We start from the raw sequence: 10,078 nt of genomic DNA, 5'->3' as shown, positions 1-10,078 counted from the left end.
TTGCTTAGCTGCACACTGCAGTTACATTAGAGTATTAGACTGCTGCTGCATATGTTGGAAAGATATTGTTAATTCGTTATAGCCTTTCAAGAAGTATTGGGGTGAGCCTGAAAAGATGAATAAAATGATTTTGTCTGCTGCTGTTGCATCTAAAAAAGTATTCAACCGAATGCGCATTTTAAATGGTGAAAATTCTCGGACTGTAATCTAATCATTTTTCACTTACTCTTTCTTTCTGTTGGATGTTGGATTAATATAACAGTACCTTTATTTTTTTTAGGTAAATGCTAGTGATAGTCGTGGAAAGGCTGATTCAAAAATTGAGAAAGGAATTGGTGGTAGTACTGCAAATTCCATAAAAGAACATGTTAGCAATGAATCCCTAGGTGCAAATATTGGCAGGTAAACCTCTGCTTTCTTGAATGTTTGTATCAGAAGTATGATATGCCATAATCCATGTTGATGATTGTAGATTGCACCATCAGAAGACTGTTCTGACTTCTGATTATGGATGAGGTTGATGGCATGACTGCTCCTAGATTTCCTATTCTTTCGGAGTTGGCTCGTGATGTGTTGGCAATTCCAATTTCTAGTGTGGCGTCGGAATGCGCGTTTAGCAGTGGTGGTCGTATTCTTGATTCATTTAGGAGTTCATTGACTCCTAAATATGTGCAAGCTCTTATTTGTGTTGCACTGTGTTTAAGTGTTAATACTTAAGACTGTTTTTGTTGGACTGTGTTTAACTTGTTTAACTGTGTTTAAGTTGTTGGACTTGTTGGACTGTGTTAAGTGTTTAACTGTGTTTAAGTTGTTTAATATAGTTGTGTAATGTGCATTGTGCATTTGGATAGCTTTTGCCAACTACAGTATACACCAGATTCATTGTGCATTGTGCAGATTGTAATATTGTATAATATGACATACAGTATTGAGTATACTGGCGTGCAAGTTTGCAACTGCAGATTGCCAGATTGTAAAGAACTTGTTGTCTTGTTCAGCTTTTGCTTTTCAATTATTCTTAAGCCATGTGAAATTGTGAATTGGTTAATAGTTATCACAGATTCACATCACAGGGGTTTCAGGTTTCAGCCACAATTAAGAGAATATAATATGTTATTCTTGTTTCAGGCATGTGCACATTGTGCAGTTGTGCACTGTTATATATCGGAAAACATATTCTTTTAGAGTGAAAATTTCAATTGTGCATGTGCACTGTTAGCACTTAGCATTGATTATTCATTGATTGTTAAACCAAAACCGTACCGAACCAAAATAAGAAATACCGAACCGTACCGAAATATTTTGGTATGGTATTTGGTATACAGAATTGATAAACCAAATACCGAAATACCGAACCGAAATTCTTACATACCGAACCGAAATACCGAACGCCCACCCCTACTCCCTATGGGCCGTCTGTCAGCATGGGATCCTAAGTGGTCCCTCGGTCCTCAATATGCTCGGGAACCTGAAGTTGGCTCCCTGTGACCTGTGGCTCTGCTGCTAGGACTTGCGGGGTCAATCTTATCATTCCTTGTTTCCCTTTACCACCCTGGGAAGACTCCCCTCTGCCTGGTTGTTTACCACATTTTCCTCTGGATTTCACCATTGTCTGCAAACAACATTCAATCATGCTTTGTTAGTGTCCATAAAAACAATGAAATGCAAAGTTGCAGTAAAAGAAAGATGTTGCAGACAGTTCGGTTATTGCAGAGTGCGGACCGCATAAAATGCAATGCGGCCGCAAAGTGGCCATTGCGGACCGCACAAAATACCATTGCGGTCCGCACAGAGGTGGGGTTCAGACTACCCACGCTCTGAATATAAGCACTGCGGACCGCACAAAATGCAATGCGGCCGCGGTCCTCCATTTTCAGCTTGTAGGACTTTGACACTATGGTCCACACAAAATACCATTGCGGACCGCAAAGGGGCATCGCGGACCACACAGAATCCACTGCGGTCCGCACTAAATACCCAACAGTAACACCAACCTAGGGTTCTTGATTTGTTTAATTTTTAGTCCACTTATTCACCTATTAAAGAGTCCCTAAGTGTTGGTTCCGTCATTTAACTATCTAAACCTATTTTAAACAAGAAATTAACTAACCTAAACTACCAAATCGAAAAAAATACGGGAAAGGCAGAAGAAGAGCTAAGAAAACAAAATTTTATTGAAAATAATAAAATTAACAATTGAAAAGAGATGAAAGTACCAGAAGTAAGATGTTGTGATGATGATTAAGCCTTAGTGGTTGATTATGCGCAATAGAGAGGGATGAACAGTGAAAATTTTAAGCTCTGAGAATAAAGGATCGAAAAGTGTAAAAGGATGGCCTCAGGTCCTATTTATAGAGAAGGTCCTGGGGCCCAGCATACCTACCCACTGCGGACCGCACAAAATGGGACTGTTGTCTGCGGTGTTCAAAACCATAAGTCACTGACAAATGACCACTGCGGACCGCACAAAATGTGATGCGGCCGCAGTGGACCACCGCGGTTCGCACAAAATGCAATGTGGTCGCAGTGGTAAACTTCAGAGAACCTCCACTTTTGTCAATTCATCAGTGCGGTCCGCATTCATTTCTTGCCCCCGCACTGAGGTCTTTGTGGCCGCACAAAATGGCAGTGCGGTCCGCATTGACAATCTTCAGAGAGTAGTCATTTTCTAACTTTTTTCCTGCACTGCATCAGCACAATCCTACAGCATCTCACAACTAGTCAGTCCAAAAATGAATCCTACACTACAATGAAAATCAAAGAAAAACAAGAAAAAAAACACATGGGTTGCCTCCCAAGAAGCGCTTGATTTAACGTCGCGGCACGACGCATGTTACCCTCAATTCACTTGAGATAAAGAATTGTCACCGCGTGGTTGTCATCAATTTTGCCAAAATAGTGCTTTACTCGGTGCCCGTTAACTCTGAAGACCTCTCCATTTTTATTTTTCAAATCAAGGGCACCAAAAGGAGTCACAAGCACCACTTCAAAGGGTCCACTCCATTTTGATTTAAGCTTTCCCCGAAATAGACATAACCGAGAATTGAACAAGAGAACCAAATCACTCACTTTGAACTCCTTTCCACGAGCATATTTATCATGAAGGTACTTCATCTTGTCCTTATACATGGACGAACTGGAGTAGGCATGGAATCGAAATTCATCAAGTTCATTAAGCTGCTCCACATGAAGATTGACTGCAACATCCAAATCAAGATTTAGCTTCCTCAAGCCCACATGGCCTTGTGCTCTAACTCAACCGGTAGATGGAAAGATTTCCCAAACACCAACCGATACGGAGACATACCAATCAGAGTCTTGTAAGCAGTCCTATAAGCCCATATAGCGTCATCCAACTTCTTTGACCAATCGATCCTATTAGCATTGACCGTCTTTGACAATATGCTCTTGATTTCCCTGTTGGAGACTTCCACTTGACCACTTGCTTGAGGATGATATGGGGTAGAAACTTTATGATTGACACCATATTTTGCAAGTAAGGAATCAAAAGCTCTATTACAAAAATGAAACCCCCCATCACTTATAATCGCACGAGGAGTGCCAAACCTTGTGAAAATGCTCTTCTTGAGAAATGCAACAACACTCCGGGCTTCATTGTTAGGTAAATCTACGGTTTCAACCCACTTCAAAACATAGTCAACTGCCACAAGAATGTATGTGTTCCCACAAGAGCTACCCATGAAATAATGCCCCATACATCAAAGATATCCACTTCAAGAATGGTATTGAGAGGCATCTCATCTTTCTTCGAAATTCCGCCCGCTCTTTGGCATTCATCGCATCTCTTCACAAAATCACCCGCAGCTTTGAACAACGTTAGCCAATAAAACCCACAACTAAGAACTTTCGAGGCGGTCCTCACCCCATCGTGATGACCACCATAGGGTGAGGAATGGCAAGCCTCTAAGATATTCAATTGTTCCTCCTCCGGGAGACACCTTCGGATCATACCATCCGTGCAAATCTTGAACAAGTACGGCTCATCCCAATAGACATCCAAACTATCCCGTTTGAGATTCTTCCTTTGGTTAGAAGAGAACTCACACGGGATTATACCAGTCACAACGAAATTAGCAACGTCCGCAAACCATGGCATACCATTCACCGACACAGAAAGGAGTTGTTCGTTGGAAAATGAATCATTGATCTCTAGGCTATCACAAGGCCTCCCCTTCTCCTCTAAGCAGGACAAGTGGTCTGCCACTTGGTTTTCACTACCCTTCCGGTCCATAGTCTCCAAATCAAACTCTTGAAGTAACAAGACCCATCGCATCAGTCTAGCTTTGGAATCCTTCTTCGTCATCAAGTACCGGAGTGCGGCATGATCGGTATGAATTATGACCTTGGCACCCATGAGATACGGTCAGAATTTTTCCATTGCAAACACAATAGCCAAAAGTTCTTTCTCGGTTACCGTGTTGTTCACTTGAGTGTCATTCATTGTCTTACTCGCATAGTACACCGAATGAAATATTTTGTTCACTCTTTGACCAAAAACCACCCCAACCACAACATCGCTCGCATCACACATGAGCTCAAAGGGTAAGCTCCAATTTGGTGCGATAATGATAGGAGTGATGGTCAATTTATGCTTGAGAAGTTCAAAGGCTTGCATACATTTATCATCGAACACGAACTTGGCATCTTTTTCCAATAACTTGCATAGGGGATTCACTACCTTTGAAAATCTTTAATGAATCTCTGGTAGAACCCCGCATGCCCAAGAAATCTTCTAACTCCCTTGACAGAGGTAGGGGAAGGGAGCCTTGAAATAACGTCTATTTTTGCTTTATCTACCTCAATACCATGCTTTGAAATTTTATGCCCAAGAACTATGCCCTCTTCCACCATAAAGTGGCATTTCTCCCAATTGAGAACAAGATTAGTTTCTTCACAACGGGCTAAAACAATCAAGATTTTTCAAACACTCATCAAATGAATCACCCACAACACTGAAGTCGCCCATGAACACCTCCAAATATCTTCCACCATATCGGTGAAAATGGCCATCATACACCGCTGAAATGTAGCCGGTGCATTACACAACCCAAAAAGCATCCGAGAAAAGGCAAAGGTGCTATATGGACAAGTGAATGTGGTCTTCTCCTGATCTTCTGGAGCAATCAAGATTTGATTATATCTAGAATAATCATCCAAGAAGCAGTAGAAGGCACGCCCAGCAAGTTGGTCTAACATCTGATCAAGAAAAAGCAATGGAAAGTGATCCTTGAGGGTCGCTTTATTCAGCTTGCGGTAGTCCATGCATACCCTCTAACCGGTGACGATTCTGGTAGGAATCAACTCATTTTGTGAATTTGAAACCACGATCATGCCACCCTTCTTTTGTACAATTGCACCGGCAAAGTCCAAGAGCTATCAGAAATGGGGTACACAACCCCGACATCCAACCACTTGATCACCTCCTTTTTCACAACTTCTTACATTGCTTCGTTCAAACTTCTTTGATGTTCCAAGGAGGGCTTTGCATCATCTTCTAGAATAATCTTATGCATACAGAATGTGGGGCTTATCCCCTGAATATTAGCTAAAGTCCATCCAATTGCCTTTTTCCGCTTTTGAAGCACCGCCAATGTGGCATCAACCTGCATGTTAGTAAGACAAGAGAAGAATAACTGGCAAAGTAGAACTTGGGCCTAAGAACTCATACATGAGGTGTGGAGGCAATGGCTTCAACTCCAACACCGGAGGTTCCTCAATTGAAGGCTTTGTTGGTGGAGTCTTCTTATTCTCGAGATCCAAAGAGAGTTTTCTAGGCTCATAAGAGTACGAGCCCATTCCATGTAAAGCATTCATACACTCCATCCAGCTTGCATCCTCATTGACATCAAGATTCAACAATACGGCCTAAAGAGGGTCCTCCACATTGATCATTGCACTGGTATCATCAACTCTCACTGCTGTGATAAGGTCCACAAAAGAGCACACCTCGGTATTATTGGGCTGCTTCATTAACTTGCACACATGAAAGACCACCTTTTCATCACCCACCCGGAAGGTGAATTCCCCTGCTTCCACATCAACTAAGGCCTTCCCCGTAGCAAGGAAAGGTCTCCCCAATATGATTGGAACTTCATAATCCAACTCACAATCCAAGATCACAAAATCAGCTGGCAAGATAAATTTGTCCACCCGGACAAGGACATCATCAATAATACCCAATGATCTCTTCATTATTCTATCCGCCATTTGCAATCTCATGGAAGTCGGCCTCGGTTGCCCAATACTCAAAGTCTTGAAACTGAGTAGGGTATCAAATTGATACTAGCCCCCAAATCACATAGAGCCTTAGCAAAGTCTGCACTCCCAATGGTGCAAGAAATGGTGAAAGCACCGGGATCTTCAAGCTTCGGGGCCATTGAATGCACTATAACACTAACTTGGTGAGTCATCTTTATAGTTTTACAATCCATGGACCATTTCTTTGTCACCAAGTCCTTCATGAATTTAGCATAGCCCGACATTTGTTCAAGAGCCTCCACCAAAGGCATATTAATGGATAAGCTCTTCATCATGTCAATGAACTTTTTAAACTGATTCTCACATTTCTGTTTCACGAGCCTTTGAGGATAAGACGGAGGTGGCCTTGGCAAAGGTGCCTTGGCTTTAGGCACAACCGGCTCCGACATGTCTATTACGTGTTCCCTAGACGGGTTCACATCATTTTGAGTTTCCACCTCGTCATCTTGAATATCAATCCTCACTTCTTCGTTCACATTGTCATCAATCACATTTTCAACCACCAAAGAAACTTCATCTTCTTGCAACTCAACTTTATCACTCAAAATTTGCTTTTGTTTGGAGACATTCACATCACCGCCTCTCCCACTTCTTGTAGTTACTGCCATAACATGATTGTTCCCACCCTTCGGGTTAACCACCGTATCACTAGGTAGAGCTCCCTTAGGACGAATATTCAAAGACTGTGAGATTTGGCCTAACTGCACCTTCAAGTTTCTGATTGAGGTGTGTGGGAAGCCAACTGCACATCAGAATCCACATTCTTTTTCGTCATTTGTTCAAACATTATTTCAATTCTCCCCATATCATTTTTAGAAGAACTAGGACCTTGGGATGGAAATTGAGGCAGATTGTTCGGTTGTTAGTACATTGGGGGCCTTTGAAAGCCTTGCCCTCGGTTTCCTTGGTTGCCATTGTTCCATCCACCTTGATTATTGTTACCACCCCAATTTTTATTGTTACCATTCCAATTTCCTTTATTGTTTTGATTGTTGTTCTGATTTCCCCAGTTGGAGTTTTGGTTATTGCTCCCCCAATTACCATTGCCTTGTTGTTAATTGCCCTGGGGTTTCCATTGCTGTTGGTTGAAAGAATTTCCCCTTTGGCCTTGATAATTATTCGCGTATTGCACATCTTCATTTTGCTCATCATAACCATCATCTTGGAATCCCCCACAATCATTATCAAATTGCTCTGAATTCCCTTGGTGTTGTTTCCCTCTTTGTCTTCTTTTGTTGACTAGCATGTTGACACCCTCCATAACATTCACTTGGCGAGGATTTTGAACTTGTTGCAACTGTGCCTTTGATAGTTGGTTCATTGTAGTTGTCAACTCAGCTATAACCTGCCCATGATCATATAACTCCTTGTGCAAATGAGTAACCGTGGGGTCACCCTAGGGCACATTGGCTCTACTTTGCCAAGCAGAAGAAATGTCAGCCATCTCGTCAAGAATGTCACAAGCCTCATCATAAGACATCTTCATGAAGTTGCCCCCAGCAAGTTGGTTCACTATGCATTGGTTTGTTGTATTAATGCCCCGGTTGAAAGTCTGTTGGATCATCGCCTCGGTCATATCATTGTTGGGGCATTCCTTAACCATTGTTCTATAGCGCTCCCAAATCTCATGCAAATGTTCGGTTGGCTCCTGTTTGAAAGCCAAGATCTCATCTCTCAATGTAGTCATATGCCCTAGTGAGAAAAATTTTGCAATGAACTTGTCCGCCAACTCATCCCAAGTAGTGATGGAATGGTTGGGAAGTCGCTCAAGACAATCCAATGCCTTCCCTCTAAGTGAGAATGCGAAGAGTCTCAACCGTAGTGCATCTTTGGACACATTAGTTTGCTTGCTCCCCCAACAGGTATCCACGAACCCCTTGAGATGTTTGTAAGCATTTTGATTGGCAGTGCACGTGAAATACCCACGCTGCTCCAGCAATGTCAGTATCATATTGGTTATTTCTAAAATTTCCCGCCCGGATTCGGGGTGGGACAATAGCACTTGCATAGCCTTGGTTCGGAAGCACTCGAGGGGCCACTCTTGGAGGTGGCAGAGGAGGGTCTGGAATATTGTCATTGGCATTAACATTGGCCTGGCAGCCTCTACGTTGTCTTTGAGGTACATTAGGCACCTCATCATCTCCGACATCATCTACCTCCTCCCCCGCAATCACATTTCCAAGAGGGTCATTGGTGTTGTTTGCTGTAATTTGGTACATGAAGTTGTGACCACACAAATTAGTAACAAAGAAGGAAAGAATAACAATACACAAAACTAGATAGAAAGATAAGCCAAAACCGTTAGCTCCCCGGCAACGACGCCAAAAAGTGATCGAGACCAACCCTGCACTACTATTGAGTAACGAGAGAGGTCGAAGCAGCTTTTATTTGATGAGGTCGGGATCGATTTCCACAGGGAGCTAAATATTGGAGTTGAGTGTCTATCTAAAGTGGAGTTGTGTATTTGTTCCAAATTACACTTCTAAACATTTTGGGTTTTGATTTTACTTCTAATTATATAATACTATGATGCTAAATTATGCTAAATAAAGTTAAGATTAGACTATTGAGAATTGATCAAATAGATAAAAGGCACTAGGGTAGTGACTTTCTCCTAGGTGGTTAATTAACGGATTCTTAAGTCTAAGGCTAGATTGTCATATTTGGGGAGTATGATATAACCATTGCACGATTCTACTCACTCTACACCTCTCGGTGGTTCAAGTGATTTTGCCCTAATTGACTTTCTCAAGTCCAATTGGGTATGCAAATTTGTGCAAGCAATTGAGGTTCAAGTCGGGTATTACTATCTCTAGGTTTAACCTTTTAATTGGGGCTATTAATCTCTTGAGTAAGCCCCAATTCCTTGTTGTACCAATTTCAGAGACTCAGGCTCTCTTTCTCAAGAAGAGCCAAAGTCAACTAAACAATAACTAGTATTTGCAACCACTAATTCAATAATTAAACATGAAATTAGTCCAAATATCAAACACCCATAGTCAATCAAACCTTAAAACACAAGACCCATCAATTACCCACACTAGGGTTGAGCCACAACCCTACCTTATGGGTCTAGCTACTCATAATTAGAGGAAAAAACAAGGCAATAGATGAAGAAAAGCTCGTAATAATTAATTGCTAAATTAAACTTGAAGATTAAATGTTGAAATTAAGCTAAAATTACTCAAAATAGGTAAAAGAAATGAAGTCACGAGTGCAGCTCTGAGTACAAAACTATTTGATGACCTCAAAATGGGAAAATAAGCTATTTATACTAAGCTGAAAATTCTGGACAAAATACCCCTGCAGGGCTAGTGCGGACCTCACAAAATTGAGTGCGGCCGCACTAAGGCTCTAGGCTCCAATAATTTGCTCTCTGAACTTGGGCAATGCGGACCGCAAAAAATCGAGTGCGGCCGCGATGGCTTCTAGTGCGGTCCGCATGAAATGGACCGCGGACCGCATTGGGCTTCATCCTCCAAAATGCCACCTCTCTGAACCTTGGCTCTGCGGACCACACGAAATCGAGTGCGTCCGTGGTGAACCCAATGAGGACCGCACAAAACCCTTTGCGGTTGCATTGACTTATGTCCTGAAAAGCAACCTCTCTGAACTTCACTTTTGCGAACCGCACAGAATGGTGTGCGGCCGCACTGGCCCTGTTTTGACTGAGCTTTGTCTTGTCTTGGTACTTATGCAAGTTTCACTCCTTTTTGAGATGGTTTTTGACACCTTGTCACCTTGTTGATCAAACCTGCAATCAAGCACAACTTGTGAGCCTTTGGGACTATTTTGTACA

Source organism: Nicotiana sylvestris, chromosome 4, assembly GCF_000393655.2.
Source record: "Nicotiana sylvestris chromosome 4, ASM39365v2, whole genome shotgun sequence".
NCBI lineage: Eukaryota > Viridiplantae > Streptophyta > Magnoliopsida > Solanales > Solanaceae > Nicotiana > Nicotiana sylvestris.
The sequence above is the reverse complement of the archived record's forward strand: the minus strand, read 5'-3'. Positions refer to the sequence as shown.